Source organism: Bidens hawaiensis, unplaced genomic scaffold (genome assembly GCF_021521415.1).
Source record: "Bidens hawaiensis isolate Kalapana, Puna unplaced genomic scaffold, B.hawaiensis_p1.1 tig00038983_1, whole genome shotgun sequence".
NCBI lineage: Eukaryota > Viridiplantae > Streptophyta > Magnoliopsida > Asterales > Asteraceae > Bidens > Bidens hawaiensis.
In genome coordinates, this window is record NW_027505581.1 from 42,720 (window position 1) to 63,624 (window position 20,905).

Sequence of the window (20,905 nt, forward strand, 5' to 3'; positions counted from 1 at the left end):
TTTTCGACTTGTTTTATTTTAGTTAAAAATGTAGCTTAACTTATTCTATTTATTAGGAATGAAACATAACCAAACTTCACATCATAAAAACAACAATAAAATCATTCAATTAATATAAAAAAACATTCAAGATGAGAATTAAGTACGAATCGAAATACAAGAAGCCTAATAACCATATGAATCAAATAAAGTAAACTTGTCAAAACATATTCAAAATCAAAACAAATGAAAATAAAATCAAACAAATATTGTTAAATTCCAAGGAACACTATGATAACCCAAAATGAAACTATTTAAATCAAATATTGTTTAATATAATCTTCTCGTTTTTTTATTTCGCAATATGATTATTGTATATGTTTTTAAGAAATTAATATTTTTGTTTATTAAAAGAAACTAGTTTAAGAGCCGTGTTACACACGAGATAATTTAAATTATAAAATTATAAGTAAAACAAATAATTACATAGCATATATGAAAAAAATGTATTACATCTATGCTTGTATCTATACAATGTGTATATAAATTGATTTTATTTATATCACAAAATGGTTTTTTTAAATGAACTTAATAAAAAAATGTCCGTGCAAAATCGTATCCGAGAATACTTCTTTCTATTCAAAAATTCATTCTCGGTGTCATATATGTATAATTGAAAGAATTTTGGTTATGAACCAATTTCGAAAATAAGACTTCTCATACGATAGTAGTTCTAACCACTCAGCCTAAATACCAAAGAGGCGTTATTTTTATTGATATATTTATCAATTTACCACCCATCAAAGGAAAACAGGATATTAAATTGTAGCAATTGATGTTCTTCAAGAACTATATTTTTCTGAGCTACACCATAAAAAAGATGATAAGTTTTAGAGGGCTTCTCGACTTTGTTATAATGACAACATAAAAAATAACATGTTAACGCATTCAATTTTGTGAATATTTTGTTTCATTTTAGCATAGTTTTGCATGACATGCTTCCCATACAACGTTCCGATCACCATTGAAGAAAAAATTAATGTTGACATAAATATTTGAAATTTGATAAAAGTTAGAAGCATTGATAAGCATGGGGGTGACATGTTGAAAGTGTTCGCAATCTTTTCTTAAGTTTTAATAGTTGAGGGAAAATAGTCAATTTGTCAAATCCCGAACCTTTTGATTATTTCAAAAAAATACCCTTAAAAATAAACTTGAAACCCGAATCATGTTTAAAATTCTATTTTCATACTTTTGACATTTTAAAGTCAACACTTTGAACCCATAACAAATTTGATGATAAATCTATTTTGCATTCTCAAACTTTTAAAAATACACAAAATTTTTATTTTTGACCTGTAAAAAAATTTGACCTAAATGTAGTTAACTTGTACCAAACAATCTATTTACCCACTTTTGACCCATAAAATCAAATTCAACTTCCACAAAAAACCCGAAACAATTTTCATTTGAGAAACATGATTTGTTGTTGATTTTTAGAATTCACCAAGTATTTTGAAATATATAGTAAAATAATATGTTAATATTTATATTTATAAAAATATATAGATATTTTATAAATATAGTGTAAAAGGAAAGTGAATAATTATTGATTTATTACATATATTAGGGTATATTAGTTTTGGAGGGAAAACATTATGAGAATTAACCAAAACATGACAAGTGTCCCCATTTATTTTACTTTATTAGAATATAGGTATATTATATTAGTTAAATAAATTTGATTTTATATAAAACAAAAACGACTTAAATTTATGGTGTTCAAGAAAAGTTTGACTCAATTTACGAATTTATGATAATTAAGGGTTATGGCATCTAGATGTAACCAATATAACTATTGTATAGAAGTTGTCTGCAATTAAAAAAAACATATTTAAAATCATAACACATGCATACATTCACAAGCTATTTCATACACACATGTATACATAACAGTCATACATGCATTCAAAGGAAATATTTTTCAACAAAATCTTTTCATTTTTTTTTCCGTTTCGTAATATGATTATTGTATATGTTATTAAGAAACTAATCTTTTTATTTATTGGAAAAAGTGTATTAGTTAAATAAATTTAATTTTACATAAAATAAAAACAACTTATATTTGAAGATATATAGAAACTTAAGTTGACTTTTATAACTAAAATTTTAACTTAAATATAAGAATTAGGTATATATAACCTATTTTGAATAACTTATATATAGCAAATATATATATTAGTTATAATTAAATATCTTAATTTATGAGATATAAAGGTAAATGTGTTTTTGTGGGAAAAAAAATTGTTAATAGAAACATGATGATGGCATGCGGCACAATTATTTTATTTTATTAGAATAGGTAGATTAGGAGAATTACCTTGTATTTTGCTTTCACTATTCTTTAGGGCTGTCACTTTTACCGAAACCCGACCTGAGAAAACCCATACCCTAACCCGAACAAACGCAACCCAACAAACCCGAACCCGAGAAAAGATGAAACTGAACCGAAGTAATTCGCGTTAGTTGTTGGGTCTGAATTCTGAGTTTCGGGCCCACCTGAATAAACTTTTAGCTTCAAAACCAAATAATAATAGGCCTATATCGATTGTTGTCATTACACCAATTATCGATAGACTGTTTATTGTTTATTAATGTTTTCGATTCATGACTAAAATGCAACCATAATCGAACGCCTTAATCATGGCATATTGAAGACGATTATGTAAATTTTGTTTATTATGGTTAGACATTGTAAATTTTTAATTCTATTTTTAGATTGTTTATCGGGTTAATTTTGTTTTGTTATTGATTATTTACGTTACGAGTGAAAAATAGCATGTTAGCTTTTGTTTTATTGTTTTCGTAATTTTTGTTTGTTTTCTAGGATACTTCAAACTTGATTTACCCAACCCGAAAAATCATTTGAGATTTGGGTTTAGTTTCAGGTCTAGAATTTAATTTTGAAATTCAAAGAACATCATCATCATCATCGTACTCAGTATATCCCACCAATAGCAATGCTGTGGTAGGGTCTGAGGAGGGTAAGATGTAGACAGACTTACCTCTATCCCATAGGGATAGAGAGGCTGCTTCCGGGTTCTTTGAAACTCAAAGAACCCGACTTAAAAAACTAACCCGAATAACACCCCGTTCTTTACATTTGTGCATATTTTTATTATGCTTTTTTGTTGGTATTATGCAATATTTAACTTTTCTTTCATTGAACTTTATTAATATTTCGTTTTCTTCCTTTAGGGTTGTGTTCATTTCATTTTCTTTTCTTCCTTAAATGACATCGTTAGTGCATAAATGATGTGTAATGTGCTCTAATGCAAATTAGCTTAACGTATGCCACATCATTACGTCACATATTTTCATTTCATATATTCTCTCTCACGATCTAAAAAATACGTGCATTTAGACAAGGATTTTGATACCATATCTCTCTCCCTCCCTCCAACTCATCATTCAGGTCACAGTTTCACCTCAAATCCATACAACACCTTTCACCTTTCTTATTTCACTTTCTTCCTTTGGACTTATTAAATTCACTATCTTCTCTTAATTTGCACCACAACTAACAACACCCATTTCTAACATGTAGTCTCCAGCAATAGCCTAACCGTTATTCAAGAGACAATTAGCAAGCATCCAAAACCTTTTTTTTTTACATTTAACTAGAATTTCCCCTCGCTCGTTGCGCGGCGACTTCTGTTTTGTCTTTCATGTTAAGGGATATCGGTTTAGCTTCTACCAGGGCTGGCCCAAGGGGAGGGCGAGGAGGGCGACGGACCTAGGCCCACTCTCCCGAGAGGTCCATAATTGTTAAAAAATAAAATTTATATTTTATATATAATTTTTTTAACACAAAAGTGTACAAAATTACTCTTTGGTTGAATGCAAAGAGTGTTTTGAAGTGTGGTATCAAAGGTCACGAGTTCAATTCTCACAATTAGTGTTTTTTTAATAGAAAAAAAACTTTTATTTATGTTTTATATGAATCATTTTAATAACATGTTTATTATTGCTTGTTTATTCTGGGCTTTTTAAAGACAACCATATTAGTAAAATTATCAAATTATAGATTACATAATTGATAATGTGATTTTAGGGGTCTGTTTTTTTTACTCGTTATAGGCCCCAAAATTTTAAGGGATTATCGGAGACAGCCCTGGTAACTAATATTATGAAACCAGCACACGGTATAGCAACCAAACATACATTTGAACTGGAAATATAAAAAAGAACGCTTTTGTTAGTTACCAATACTAATGCCCGTATTTTTTTTATGGTTTTTTCCCATACATGAAGTTTATGAAGGTTTTAACAAAATTATCCTTAAGCTGAAAAATAACCGCAGTTGTAAAAAAAGCTTAAAAAAAATCCCAAGTTTCGAAAAAAGACTAACGCAAGCATGTGCGGTTTTTAAGTTAACCAACTCTCCTCTAGCCATTCAACCGATTCATTTCCTTGGTTTAACTAAAAATCTTAAAAACAGCTAAGGCAAGCATGTGTGGTTTTTAAGTTAACCAATTCCTCTAGCCATTCAACCGAATCATTTCATTGGTTTAACTAATAATCTTTTATAATATACACAAAAAAAACTAAGGCAAGCATGTGTGGTTTTTAAGTTAACCAACTCTCCTCTAGCCATTCAACCGAATCATTTCCTTGGTTTTTAACTAATAATCTTTTATAATATATACACCAAAAATAAAACTTAAAAATCACTATAGATATCTGCAGCGAGAGAGTTTCGAGCCTTAGTCCCACCAACAAAGAGAACAAACTTTAACTTAACCAACTTTACTTTTGCCATTCCACCAAACAATTTAGTTGTCTTAATTCCCAAGTTTCGTTGCGTGTATTTCATGCGTCGTTTTTTTATTATAATATTCTCGAGGATTCATGGTTATCGTTTGTTCGTTTCCCACACATTTTGTTCAATTATCGAAACTTCGGGAAATTATGTTAAGTAATTCGCAAACTAATTTGGGTATAACTTGGAAATATTAAAGCATATTAATTTTACTTTCAAGGTTGGAATGGTAAAATATACCTTAATTTAGTTTTAAAGAATATGAAACTTAAGGGGTCAAACTTGTAAATTTGAATTAAAAATATAATAAAACAATTAAAAAAAACCGCCAGCAGCACCCACCCCTTCTCTTTCCCCGGTTTTCCGACTAGTTCGCCGCCGGCGAAGCCACGATTTCCGGTGAGCCCTATTACACCCATAAATCTCGTCTTTGACCCACTAGTCTAGCATAACGACTTTAGTCTTTGTCTATTAACGTAAATCAACTAATTAATTGCATTATAACATCCTTAAAGCGTCCTATAAATCCGTAACCATCGCCGGAATTCAGGCCAAACCAATTCACGACCTTTAAATGACTTTCGTTTCAATTGATAGTATATATAGACCGCAAACAAGACTCTAAACCTGTACCAACCAGCAAATTCACCTAACATACAATATATAACCCGTAAATCTCCAACCAGGCTCATTTCTGGCAAACTCTTGTTACCCCTTCATCCGTGATGTTAACAGGTAATGAATACATGTTGTTGATCGTTTTTCAATGCCAAATAAAACCCCTAACATAATTTTATTAAACATGGAACGAATGGACAGATTTAAGAACCTAGGGTTTATGAGGATGAAGATGAATAGTTAGGTTAATTCATATTCTTTTGTTTCTAATCTTAAACTGAAATGATCACCTAGTCTAATGGTTAAGTCATCTATCTCTAACCTAGAGGACCCGGGTCACAGCGTTCTTTTTTTGATGTTTTATTTTCATTAAACCTTTTTCTATTTATTTAAATCAAAATGAATTATTTAAAATTTTTTATAAATTAAATAAAATTATTTTAAACTAAATAAAATTGATTATAAATTTAAATTTCATCTATTTTCGTCCAAAATCCAACATTTCATATTCGTTAAAGTTTCGTGAAACCCGGTAATATTGTATTATATAATCTATTTCCTTCCCGTTAAATATTATATTTTCGTTAATAATGTTTGTACGTTAAACTAATGATACGAGATAAAAACTACAAACCGATATTCCATAAACGTTAGCATTCTCATAAATTAATAAATAGTAGTAAAATATTTTTTAAACCTTTAAAGTTAGTTTATAAATTCGTTAGCTTTTAATTTGTTAACTTTAATCCAATAATATAATTACTTTTCGAGATTAAATATGTGCCTTGCGATTATCATAACTTTCGTATTAGTAATATTAAAATAAAATATTGCCAATAAAATTATACAATAATTAACTTTTTCAATCCCGATAATTAGATTTTGTTGTGTTTTACTTATAGTTCGAGAAGATTAATCGTTTCGGATTCTTTAACGCACTTTCGGTGTCGTTATCGTGCTTTCAGCTTTTATTGCATGATTGCCTTCGATTTCGAGGTGAGTTCTTCATAACCCTACTTTTAACGCTTTATAATGTTTTGGGGTGTAGCACGTCATAAGTTTTTCTTTCGTTAGTTATGCGCTTGTTTACAAACCGATTTACTTATATCGTACATGTTAATATTATTCGTGCATATTGTTTATGATTATACGTGAACTTGCTTGCAATGTGTTTAATTTTTTATTGGTGGAAGTTATGCAAACGCGTACACATAGTGGGAGGGTCCGACGGGACGTACCCGCGCCGTCTAACATTACGACTTCGGTTATTTACGTAAGGTGGTTCTCATTTCCCCCGACTTCAACGGCTTCGGTTAAATGAACGGGAGGATAACACTATTTGATTTCATTTACTTTACACTTGAATATTTATTGCATGACGATTGTTGAATCGCGAGTTTTTATATATATGTATACGCAAAAACTTATGAAAACTCAACAACTTAATTATTGACAAAATATATTATCTTCAACGTGCTACAGGTTGAATCGATGGTGTGCTATGGACAAAGATCATTAGTATACCCTAGGATATTTGGAATAAAGAACTTATTTACTTTTCGATGAAGTGTTATTGTTTTCTTTTATTTATGAACAATGTGTGTACTTTAATAATATGAAATGAATTAAATATAATTATTGTCGCTTTCATAGCGTTACGAGCTTATGAGTGATCTGTACGTTACACCCGGGCATATTCCGCTTAAAGCCAGGGTGTTACAAAATACACCAAACCAATCGGTTTTCGGTTTTTCAGTTTTTTTGTTTTCGGTTTCGGTTCGGTTATAATCGGTTTTTTTTATATGTAGACATTGCAAAAAAATTGAAAACGCACATTAGATTCAAAACACAAAAATAGACATTTCTTACGTAGAACCAAACGAATACAAACTTACAATGGTACTAGAATTTAAAATTAAACAAAGTTCTTAATCGAAAAACACTAAAATTTTAGTTTCAATCTTCATTCTTCATCTTCTTCATCTTTAAAGTTTACTCCTAATCTTCATCATCTTCATATTCTTCATCACCATCAACGGTAAATCCTTTTGGTATTTGTTTCCAGGCATAACATCTAAAAAAACACATATAATTATATTAATATTTAAGTAAAAATACATATCGGTTCGGTTCGGCTTCTTCTGGTTTTTTAAAAATGGAAAACGGAACCGAAACCGAAAATTCGTTTTAAAAAAATTCAAAATATTAACCGTCGGTTAATGCTTCGGTTCGGTTTTTTCGGTTAATTTGGTTTCGGTTCGGTTAATTCGGTTTTCTGCTCACCCCTATTAATAAGACAAAAATGTGGTCCTGTGTCACACCCCGACTAGCACAATGTGGAAGCGTAAAACGGGAATGTAACAGACACCTCTGGTATCAACCACATTGTTTATAAAGAAACATTACAAACTAATTTACATTATATTACGTTGATGTATTTTTGTGTTCAAACTAGGTGTTATAACAAAATACGTTCGTTAAACTATTCTATTCGTATTAATAACCTTGCATCTATTTAAATACGCCGTTTTAGACACATCTTCCTCTTGAATTTTAACTTGATGGTAACCGGATCGAAGGTCAATTTTCGAGAAATAGTTTGCTCCTTAAAGTTGATCAAATAAGTCATCTATTGGTGGAAGAGTGTATCGGTTTTTTATGGTAACTTTGTTTAATTCCCGGTAATCGATGCACATTCTAAAACTTCCATCTTTCTTCTTTACAAACAATACCGGTGCTCCCCAAGGAGAATAACTAGGACGTATGAAACCTTTATCTAACAACTCTTGTAACTGGTTGGATAATTCTTGCATTTCAGAGGGTGTCAATCGGTAAGGTGCCTTAGCAATAGGGGTTGATCCTGGGATTAAGTCAATACATAATTCAACCTGTCGGTTCGGTGGTAATCCAGGTAGATCATCGGGAAGGACATCGGGGTATTCACGTACAACGGGGGTCTCTTCTATGCGTTTCTCATCAAGGTTCTTTATAGTCACGTTTGCCAAAAATGCCATACAACCTTGGCGTAAACATTTCAATACTTTGAGATGAGACACGAGAGGTAATATCGAACCGAACTTCTCTCCTTATACCACAATCATCTCACCATTCGAAAAAGGGATTTTAACTGTCTTGTCGTTACACACAATCTCTGCCTTATACTTGGTTAACCAGTCCATGCCGACAATAACATCAAAACTTCCTAACTCTACTGGGAGTAGGTCAATAAGGAATGGGTGGTCATTTAGAATAATGGAACAGTTTTGGACTATTTGGTTGACAGTTATAGAGTTACCGTTAGCGAGTTCTATAGTATAAGGATTTGTTGGTTCACTAACTGGCATATATCCCAGGGATACAAAACTAGTGGAAACAAAGCTTCTATCGGCACCCGTGTCAAATAATACAGAAGCATATTGATCAGAGACTATAAATGTACCTGTCACCACATTCGGGTCTTGTCGTGCTTCTCCTGACCCAATTACAAACGCGCGTCCTCTAGGCGCATTTGAAGTCGATGCTTGGTTCGGTCTAGCAATTGCTCTTGGATTCAACTTGGGGCAATTTCTTCTAATATGATCTGTATTGCCGCATTCATAACAGGCACGATAGGTTGCTGCGGCTGAAGTCTGCTGGATAGGTTGTTGGTGGATTGGTTGAGGTCTAGGTAGTTGTGGATGACGAGGTTGAGTTGCTTGGGTTGGTCGGTTCACAATTTCTGCACCTGCTCTGCAATTAGGGGCATAATGCCCAGTTCTTCCACATTTCTGACATACCGGCAGTCTGCATTCTCCCACATGATGGTAATTACATTTATCGCACTTGGGTAAGTGTCCCTTATACCTGTCTTGTTTCGTATCTGAACCGGTTATAGCATAATTTCTTATTGTTGGACGTGCACGTTTACTTGATTGTCCTCCTTGTGATCTTGTCCCGTAGTCGGCTCATTTCATACCCACTGATTCTCCAGCCTTTCTCAACACTCCACTCCTTACCAGGTCAAAAGTCACAATGCCGGCTTGAGTCACGGAATTCTCAAACGATGTGTGACCCACGGAGTTTACCAAACTCCTCACTTCCGGGGCTAAACCCCAAATATAACGTTCAACTCGTTTGTCTTCGGGAGTTACTAACCAGGGTACTAAACGAGTCAGTTCATTGAAGCGGTTTGTATATCCCAAATGATCCGCTCCTTTCATTTCTAAGCTCCAAAGTTCGTGTTCTAATCTCTGTATTTCGTTTTTTGGGCAAAAATGTTCTAGCATCAATGTTTTGAGTTCAGCCCATGTCATGCGATTAACCGTATCTTGACCTTTTATTTGCACCATAGTATTCCACCACATTAATGCGTGATCAGTAAACGTAGAGGCAACATACTTGACAATGCTTTCCGGTGGACAATTGCTGATATTGAGGACAGATTCAGTCTTTTCGATCCATTTGATTAATCCGTTTGGCCCTTCAGTACCCTTGAAATCAATCGGTTTACAGGCCATAAAGTTTTTAATCAAATATTCTCTTCGAGGGGGATTAGGGTTGTTAATGTTATTGTTTGGGTTCGGTGGAGGATTATTGTTGTTGACATTATTTGTATCCGGTGGGGGATTATTTGCATTGGGAGGGGCGTTTGTATTAGGTGGGGGAATGTTATTTGTGACAGTTTCAGTGTTGTTTGGGGGTACATTATTGATGGGTTGTTGGTTTGTTTGCATATTTGCGTTTACACCGGCAGTCACCTGTGTTACAATAAGTGGGATTACTGCCTTCATTTGCCGAGCAATCATCTCGGCTATTTCTGCCTCAGTCATAGGGATTGCTTTCTTTGGGGCCATTCTATAATGATAATCAAATATATGCCAATTAATACTAATTCCAATATACGGCACATTGTAACAATAATTACAATAAATGTTGTACAAGTAAATAAAACAATACAATGGTATTTCACAAATTGTTCTATACATTGATAATGAAAGGTACATAGACTTAGCCTGATAAAGGCCAGTGCTTGCCTGTATATATCAAAACCTGTCACTAAGTGACTGTTAGACTTAACCCTGTAAGGGTTAGTGCTTGTAATAATACATAAAATCACACTCCATGTCAACATATCATACTACTATATACATACATGGAGTATCAAAAGATCACATACATGTATCTGTAACATCTTGCATCTATCCATACAAACGATAGACTACCCACAAACATAAAAACAACAACACCGTAATCATTCAGTAACAGTTCCACAGTCGAACTGTCACCCTATCCAAACACCAACGGTGGTAGGCATCTGACTGCTGCAAGTTCAGTACTATCTGCTGTAACGTCAATAAGCACTGGGTCACATCCCTCCTTGCCTGGTTAATGTTAGTTATGGTTATCGAGTGGTCTATCACACGGTCAGTCAGGACAGCCATCCAAGAGTTGTTTCCTACGTTTGGGAGGTCAGGGCGAGGGGTAGGTATACTCAACGAACGGGAAGGTGAAGTATCTGCCCTAGGACGTGAGGGTCCTCCCCGGTAGTGGGTAGATCTGAATGGAATCGAGGTAGGGTCAATCGGGGTTACCCGAATACGAGCAGTCTGTCGGACTCGTGCAGTAGCTGAAGTCGTCGGGGACAGATGAATAGGCGGAGTAGGTGATCTGGCTACCCTAGCAGGTGAACGATACTGACTGTTAACTTCGTTTTGATCTCTGCGTGGTGACCTGGGTGGGTAACTATCGCATCTGTAGCCGGACAGGTCAGGCACATTTCTGGGTAGCTCTCTACAAATAACTTCTTCTTCAACCTCTTCCTCATTCTCCTCCGGTTCCTCTTCTAGGTCCTCCTCCTCTGGATCTTCCTCTAGTTCCTCCTCTAGATCCTCCTCCTCAGCAGAGATTACCGGTTCTTCTTCCGGTACGTAGTCGTTATTCCTTGACATGACTCTGCACAAAGGTTAATTATAAGAATAATATCTATTGCTAGTGCTAACTATTGTCGGAGAGATTAATTAATTAAGCCAAATTTAATATTAATTATATTAAAATATAATATTAGTTTTATTAAAATTTTTATTTTAGTTATAATTAGAATTATTATTGAATATCAATGAATATAATATTCATAATAACATTTACTATTATCGGTAACATCATACGTACACATATTTATACACCTTGTTTCAGATAAGCACATATGTGTTTTACATATATATATACGTACTCAGTATTACTTTTTATACACATATGTTGCCATTTTTACCTATCCACACGTTCCGCGACTTCTCCCCGAATTTCCTCGTGCAAGCAAGCCTGTTATTATATTCCGGACCACAATAACTCACTTGCCCAACAAGTTCATCCCGACATCCATCAGTATATAATATTAAATTATTATTTAAATATTTCCTAGAGTTAATCGAGCCTACGGTTATATTTTAGGTACCCTAAGGGATAACCAAATCCTTTATAACCAATGGCTCTGATACCAACTTCTGTCACACCCCGACTAGCACAATGCGGAAGCGTAAAACGGGAATGTAACAGACACCTCTGGTATCAACCACATTGTTTATAAAGAAACATTACAAAATAATTTACATTATATTACATTGATATATTTTTGTGTTCAAACTAGGTGTTACAACAAAATACGTTCGTTAAACTATTCTATTCGTACTAATAACCTTGCATCTATTCACATAGCATCGAGCATGTTCCAAAATAGATTGCACGACATCACTTTATTCCAACTTTGGTAATCCTGAAAAGCAGTTTAAAACGGGTCAACTACTGGAGTTGGTGAGTTTAAAGAAAACAATTATGAATATTCACAAGTTAACACTTGTAATCATGATCTAAGTATGTATGTATGTAAATGATGTAATTATGCTAAGCTACAGTGAAGCCTTGACTGTTATGTACTGCGTGCATCCGTTTCCCACGCTCAATCAACCACTGTGGCTCCTCTTCCGCCCACAACATGCCCTGGTAGCTATGTCTAATACTACATAGCCTGTATATATATATGGTCATGTGCAAACGGCGCTATGTGACACGGCAACCAGGCCGATTCCGTTTGGGTTTGTCAAACCAATAGTACTATTCACAAGCCACCGGCTCGAAGTTAATCACTGTGATCGTGGGGACTTTCGTGTGTTAGCACATAAATAATTCACATCATTACAAATTTCAGATATGTATACATAATCAAACATGCTTTTCACCCCAAAAGTTCGTAAAACTGTTTAAGGAGTGGGGTCATGAAACTCACTGTTTAGTAGATAATCAGTAGCACGTCGGTTCGAGGTTTGTGTAACTTGTAATCACGGTTTCCTATAATCAATATTATAATAATATTAATATTTTAATATTATTATAATCTCAATACTAAACTGGGCTATATAACTAATCTGGGTATAGTTGGAACGCCCAGAAAGTGGCAATAGGCTTAGATTGTGATGTTGTTTAATGTCTAATACTTAAAACCGAACTTGGCTCAGATTCCCGTTTTCCCAACTAGGCCAAGTTGTTCGTTTACGCGTTCAGAAAACAGTTATGGGAAATAAGCTTGGGTAAATGTATTGGTTAATAAAATGATTAATTTATAAAGAAAGATTACATATTGGGGTCCCGGATTAACTACGGGGCCCATTTCCGTTTATTCAGTTTGATTTGAGAAGAAACGCGCACAATCTATCCAGATTGTCCAGGTTTCTCATATAAAGGTTCGTTTTTACTTAATTAATCCAAAAATATGATTTTTGATCACTCTTGGTGTTTTGATATTCCCGCAGGTTCGTTAGTCGCGAACTTGCCGGTTTTTATAAAAACTGAATTTGTTTAATCTTCAAATTAGCATAATTAATTAACCGTTAATCATTAAATTATGAAAATTTATCCACTTATCAATTAAAATATTTAGATTTTTATAAAAATATTTCTGAAATTATTTACTGATTTATTAATTTATAAAAATTCATTTTATTAGCTATATTTCGCCTGAAAATCGTCCGTTTATCCCAAACAATTTCCAAAAATTCCAAAAAAATTCCTGAATACTCAAATTATGTCCCAAAACAACCTGTATCAATTCTAGAATGTAAAAAGCTCGTGCAATATTCTTTTCGGCCCAAATTCAGCTATAAAAATTCACACGAATGCATATGCACAAAACACCCTTAGACTTATCCAAATGATCCCAAAATTAATATGTGATCAAAATACATTAAATCTAAGTTCCCTGAAAAGTTTCATAATTTTTTAAGCATTTTAACTATTTTTCCCCATTAAACATCCCAATTCGGTAATAAATTCGCCAAATATTCTCGAATGGTCGAAAAATTACCAAATTTTAACAGGGACTCAATGATATGGTCCCTGATGTCTCTGCAAAATTTCAAGACCTAAAATTATGCACATAACAACCTTAACCTAAATAGCCCGTAAACGAGTGTTTCGGCATTACCTTAGCGGTTTTGTTTCGTTTCCGCCTTTCTAATCAACTTTTCAAGCTCTTGTGCTCCTATGTAGGCTAGATACAAGTCCTATATCACAAACCAAGCAATTTTACATCAAAATAACAGCCCTTAAATTAGGGTTTCGGCTAGTGCACAAAAATGAACTTTTGAACCGTAAAAATACCGTTTCAACCCTCTAATCCGTGTTTATGGCCAAAAAAACTATCAAACCAGGTTCCTTACCATGTTTATGATCAAAACATGTTTATGGAACATTTTTAGGATTTTTACATGGTTAGGAATAATTTTTGGTAATCAAAGTATGTTTATATGAAATTAAACTTAATTAATAAGATGAAAAACATAATTAAAAGAGATATTTACCTAGTTTTTTTGAAGTTTTCATGAAACTCATGGAGTTTCCAGACCTTGCATGCTTTTTCACGTGCCAACAAATATCTCAAGTTTCCATTATATAATAAAAAGGATGTTTATGGGGGGTTTAAAACCCATTGCGTACGGGAGTGAATTTTTGGGCCCCTTTGCGCCCATTTGGCCCAAACTTCTGAATTTGCAATCCCGCACGTGAAATGCCAAGTCCAAATTTATTTCGGGTTCGGTTTTTGGCGCGAAAAATATATCGGATGCATCAAACAGTGCGAAAACGAGTGTTTTCGGCTATTTTTGTGTAAATTTATAAAAACATACTATACGTTTGTAAAAGTCGAAAATATTTTCACGGATCGCTTAAAACATTTCAAATAAGTGTTTGATAAGTCTTTTTCGGCTTAACGGATGATACAATGCTTGGTTTGTAACTGTCTTTCGCGTTTAAATCTATAGCGAGTAGTTAAATGAGCATGTTTTCGTTTAACTTATTTGCTATCGAACTAAGGCCATATTACTAATATTTTTGCCTATGTTAAACGTATATCTCTTATAGATGCCCCCCCGGGATATCTGGGTCATAACCCGACCCGTTCGGTTATTCGTTCGTTTGTTACGTAAAAAGCATTTATTTGCTAAATCGATAAATACGTACTGAGGTGTACCTTGTTTTGGCTCAAATGTCACATCCTGACACTCAAACACAGGGTTGTGCTTCTCTTAACACGCCCCCATGTCCAGCTGTCATAGATAAGACAGACATGTGGTCCTGACATTGAAACACGGGGCCGTGTTTCGTGAAACACAGGAGTGTTTCAGACCACCAGCTCAGCCTATAAAGAGAGGAACTTGTTTCATTTCTTAGACGGGAATTCCACTTAAACACACACACTAAGCATTTATAATCAAGCATTTTGGAGTTGATTAGAAGGCTTGGAAGGTCTAAACTTAATTAGGAAGAAGAATTATCATCTTTGTGGTTAGATTATCCTAATTCCATCTTGTTCTTCATCTAAGATTCATAGCTAGTTGGGGATTTCCAAAATTGATAATCAAATTGATACTTTGCTATGCATATTAATTAGCAACCAAATTTTGTCAGGTATCTATCATCTAAACATACTTTAATTTCTTGTTTTAATATTTAAATGGTTATGAAATTCCTATAATGAACTTCATAGAATTTCATTATTAACCATAAACAATTGTATGCATAGTTTTGTTATTTGGATTGGTTTTTTAAAATGTCACAATAATTATATATTCATATTCTTAAGATTATGGTAAACAGAAGTAATTATCTTCATAAAATAAATAAACATGCTTTTAACAAAGTTTAAGAAATCTCTTAGCATTTTATTAATTATCACCTATTTAAGATATAGTTATGAATTGTTGAAAATAACTATTTTTGGATAAAAACACAGTTTCATACTTTTATACGTACGTACATACATACATACATATGCATACGTATATATATGCATATATGTATATATGTATATATGCATATCTTATTTATAATTTTGTGTAAGTATCTTAAACATAATTTATTTTTACATCTTACCATATTCAACTCATTTATACCTTTAACCCTAAACAAAGTCCCCGAAACGTTTATGACCTTAGAAATTATATGTTGTCCATATTCGTTTGAATATTCATACTTGTGTTATTCAAATTAGGATAAACCATTGTAGTTTTCCCGTGTCAATCATCCAACTCGCTTTTAGGCTTTGTCATTCTCGCTCTCATATCCAAGTGAGTAATCATACCCCTTTTTACTTTTAAACACTTTGAGGTGTATCATGTACTGTATTAAACAATCATGGTTTTATTATTCTTTCAATCATGCAATCAATATATGTCATGTATTTATTCATGCTATGTGTGGTGATGCGTTGTGTTGTCTTGTGTTGTGTGGGTATTCAATCAATCAATCAAGTGTAAATCATTAACTTAACAAACCATCGCTAACGATGATAGATCTATCTAGGTGACGCATGTCCAAATTTGACTGGTTTTGGCATGCGGACGATCAGAATCGACATAGCATAGCCTTCAAGTTATGGACACAAGTCAACAAGGTTTGATCACGCATGTTATTCAATCATATGTGTTATTCAATCATACATGCTTAGATATACATTTAACATTTTGAATTGCGTTTTCAATCTATTATATATATGTGTCTCAATCTATGGTTGCTCACCAACTATTCATATAATTGACCGTCTTATTTTATACATGATGTAAGTACTCAAGTTTGATGTTTACTTTGAAGTTCTAAATATAGTACCACTATGGACCTAGGCTAATAAAACAATAACAGTATTATCCTAATGCTATATTAATACCTTGAAACTACTTATAATGTGTGATATGTTTTAATGTGATGAATAGATATTATAACTTTAATTAGTGCCATGAGCTATGAACCATCGCCGTTCACGCCCCGACGTATAATCCGCCCTCGGTTGGGTGTGACACTCCTCGCCCTCCCTTTGGGCTGCGGGCCTGGTTTTAAGGATAGTTCTTTGATTAGGAAATCATATGGCAAGCTAGGAATTCAAGTGAGGTTACTTCATGTCAATACCATTCTCATCTGGTTCTTCAAAAGTTTGTGAGGGGAGTTTGTAAATTATAGGGTGGGGTTTTGAGTGGTTGTGAGTGTAAATTATAGGGTGGAGAGAGAAAATGTGGTGCTTTTTTGTAAATTTGGGGAAAATATAGTGATTTTTTGTAAATTATAGAATGGTGAGAGAAAACTATAATGATTAAAGTACAAAAAAATGTACTATTTAATTAAACAAAAAAGAGAAATATAGTGTTTTTAGTGTAATTATAGAGATGTGGATCGGTTGAGAATGCTCTAAATATGAACAAGTTTCAAGATTAATCAGTACTTATACCAAAATTAGCATGATAGTACCAAAATCTAAGGCTTTAAACTGCGTGTTCATGTAGGTTTTGAGCTTTCAAACAACTAAGGTTCATGCATGATGGTTATAATTTGATTTTAAACGTAAAGAAGCTCTAAACATAAACATTTTGATATAAAAAATGCATAAATCACATACTAGGATGATCAATTCTGATGGATTTGTTTTGATATGATTCTGCTCATTGGAAAATCGAGCAACGATATGATATTTTAAGTTTTGTCTGGATATATATATGATACTAGCTTTTGAACTCGTGTAAAACACATGATTTGTTAAATAATAATAATTAATAAGATCAGTTATTTGAAATAAAAAAACACAAAATTAAAAATAAAAAAATTGAATTATATAGTACAAACAATAAGAAGTCTAGAATCTCAATTTTACAAAGTTGAGAAATCTCTTTATATTTTATATACAACATTTGTAATTTTATCATAAGTAAATACTATTCAGTATTATTAGGACTATAAACGTAAGCAACATTTTTTATTTTGTATCTTTTTTTTTCCTTTCAAATAATTCATTATATTAATATAAACATTGGCAAGTCTCATATACACATGGGTTCTAGAGCTAAATGAAATAAACAAATGATAAAATGAATTTGTTTAGGTTTATACTCATAGCCTAATTTTCCTCTTCATTCTCTAAGTTATAATTTTTTATCAAAATGGTTTTAACTTATGACCCATAGTGAGCTAAGATGAATGAGATCGAAAAGAGATTAGAGAATTATGAGAAAAATTTAGGCTATGATTGAATGTGATTAGGACACCTAAGTACCATTATTTTTATTTATTAGAATAGTAAGATAATATATAAGATTTGTGATGTTTGTAAAGTAATATATATGAAATTAATCCTAAATTAAATATCAAGAAACGATATAAGTATATGAAAACGTGGAACAAAGACCTTTTATAACAGTGAACGTAAATTAATTAATAAAAAAATAAATAAAATATGACAAACCGACACGGACAGGACACTGAAAGCTCACGTTTCTTAATTTGTAACATAAGTAATTCCTAGTTACATTTAGTTAATTTCGTTGAAGAGTCAAACTGTCAGAAATGGTGGTTTGTGTGGGGCCATTGGACTTTAGCATCTTTAACATCGTGGTTTCATACATGGTAAAAGTAGCCATTGGACTTATTTTAACATCGTGGTTTCATATGTGACACTCGCTTAACGTGCGTTGTTAGTTCTAAAACAATTGAACTGCATACTTGGTTAAGTCTTATTAAATTTTATTGAGTTATCTCATAATATTCAATATTTTGGAAAGTTGACTTTGGGTTTGACCAATTATCAAGACCCGAACCGACAACCCGAACACTCGATAAAAAAAAAAGCTGTTTTAGTATCTTTATTCCAAAGGGATTTGCATTCTTGCATTTTACCCACCTTATTACTTAACATAGGTTGAGTAAATATTATGGTTAGATGCTTTAACCCGGTTTCGAGCAAACTTACATTTTTAAAGGGTTATTATTATAAATTCTTAAATAGTTACATTTTAAAACCTTGAACTTTAATTATTTACATTTCTCAACATTTATTTTGTTTAAAGACCTTCAAGACAACCTTTCTAAATTCAAGACTTCTTTTCTTTTTAGGCATTGTGCGTTCAACTCGTCGTTTCGACAAATCTCCAAATTATCATCTTTCAAGTTTACTACTTGAAGGTGAGTACTTCATACCCCATTTTCCATCTTTTATTTTGGGGGTGACATTTCATACTTATTCAACAAAATGCTTTATATTTGAATCTTAAACCACAAACGTAGTTGTATACTTTACCTAAATAATTGCTCGATTTGGTGTTCTATGCTTATATGCCTATGTGTTTATCGCTTTTGGTTGGTGGAAAATCCTAGACTATTTGGCATCCCCTTATAGTAAGGTGTCGTTAACGTAATGCAATTAACGATAACTATAAAATCCTAGACTATTTGGCATCCCCTTATAGCTAGGTGTCGCTAATGTGTTTAGCGATATCTATTTATCCAAATTACCACTTTTATTTATCGTTTCGTATGCAAGTTTTGTGGCTATCTTTATTATATACTAATATGATTAAACTTATGAATTGCTCACCAACCTTTATGTTGACAAACTTTATTTTATGAAATGTTGTAGGTTTGCATCCTAGTTGATTTATGATTGTGAAGAAAACGACATCAAAAACCTTAGGATATTAGTAAAAATGAACAATATCAAATTTGCCATATTTTGTGATATCTTATTTATGGTTATTTTATGGATAATTGTTATGTGACATTTTCGATGTTTTGAAATGAAATGAGTTTATTAAATATTGTCACTTTAATTAGTGTCATGTGCTTATGGACAATCGTTACACCTCGGCATGTTCCGCCGCCTTTGATCGGGGTGTGACATCATACATGGTACTTAGATGCTCCACGATGTTAAAGATGCTGAAGTTCAATGGCCCCACACAAACCACATAACTAAAGACTTTTACTAAAAGTTAGTTTCCTTACCAACTCATATTTAACGACTTTAACATCACTCACTTTATTCCCTGTCTCAACAACTAAGAAACTCAACTGTGATCGCCCGTGGTTACATTATGAAGTCGTCTAGTTACTAGTAACAGATTCAAGAATTTTTTTCAGGTGGTGCACTATTTTTATATGCTTCAATTTCATAGAGTTGGATATAAAAAATTCCGGGTCGGTTCGATGGTTCGGACAAAGTTCATTACAAACTAACAAATATAAACTAAAATTTAACAAATAACTTAACAATTAACATAAAAAACAATTAAATATTTAACAAATGAAGGGAGAGACAGCCACTTAAAAATTCACTTGCTTTATGGAATCGAACCCATGACCTTCCATTTACAAAACAAGCCTTGTAGTACAAATAGAGTGGTTTCTTTCTAATTTATAAGGTGGTTCCTCTAATAGTTTCTATATATCGATACACTATTATTTTGAAACTCGGGTGGTTCCAGAGGACCACCCACTTGCACTCTAAATCCGCCTGAACCACCCACTTGCACTCTAAATCCGCCCCTGAGTTTAACGATGCTGGAATTCTTGTTCTTTGTGATTGTTTTCTTTGTATCAACGAGTGTTCGTGATATTAGATCCACCGCTCAACCTCTACCTGTTGAAGAAGGTACTTTGCTCCTTAATTTGATTTTATAGCTCTTCCTTCTTTTTTTTCAGTTTTTTATCAGATTTTTGTTCTGTTTATTTAAACGAATTCTGGTGGTGTTTTGATTATTTGGTTGGAGTTAAAGGTAGCATATAGCTAGAATAAATGTATGATAAGATAGAGAACATGCATGCATGCAACTCCAGAAAGCTATGGAAATATTGATTGTTTTTTTTTTCTTTTGCCTCGTTGAAAAATGCTTCGATCTCCTCGAAATTTGTGAAGATTAGATTGAACAATTACCAAAAATAGTGAAAATGACTCGAACTGATTGAAAATTTGTGTGAAGATTAGATTGAACAATTACCAAAAATAGTGAAAATACACATGACTACCTTTTTTTCAAAAATAGAAACCAACATTTTAGCCTACAAGTTTCTAATAATTCTCATTTTACCTTAATGAGAAGTCCTCGGACTAGCCAGCTTAGGAGGCTAAGATTTAGTTGTTTATTTTTTACACTGAAAATCATAAAAAGTACGATGAGACCCATCTTTAGACCAGTCACGAGTTGA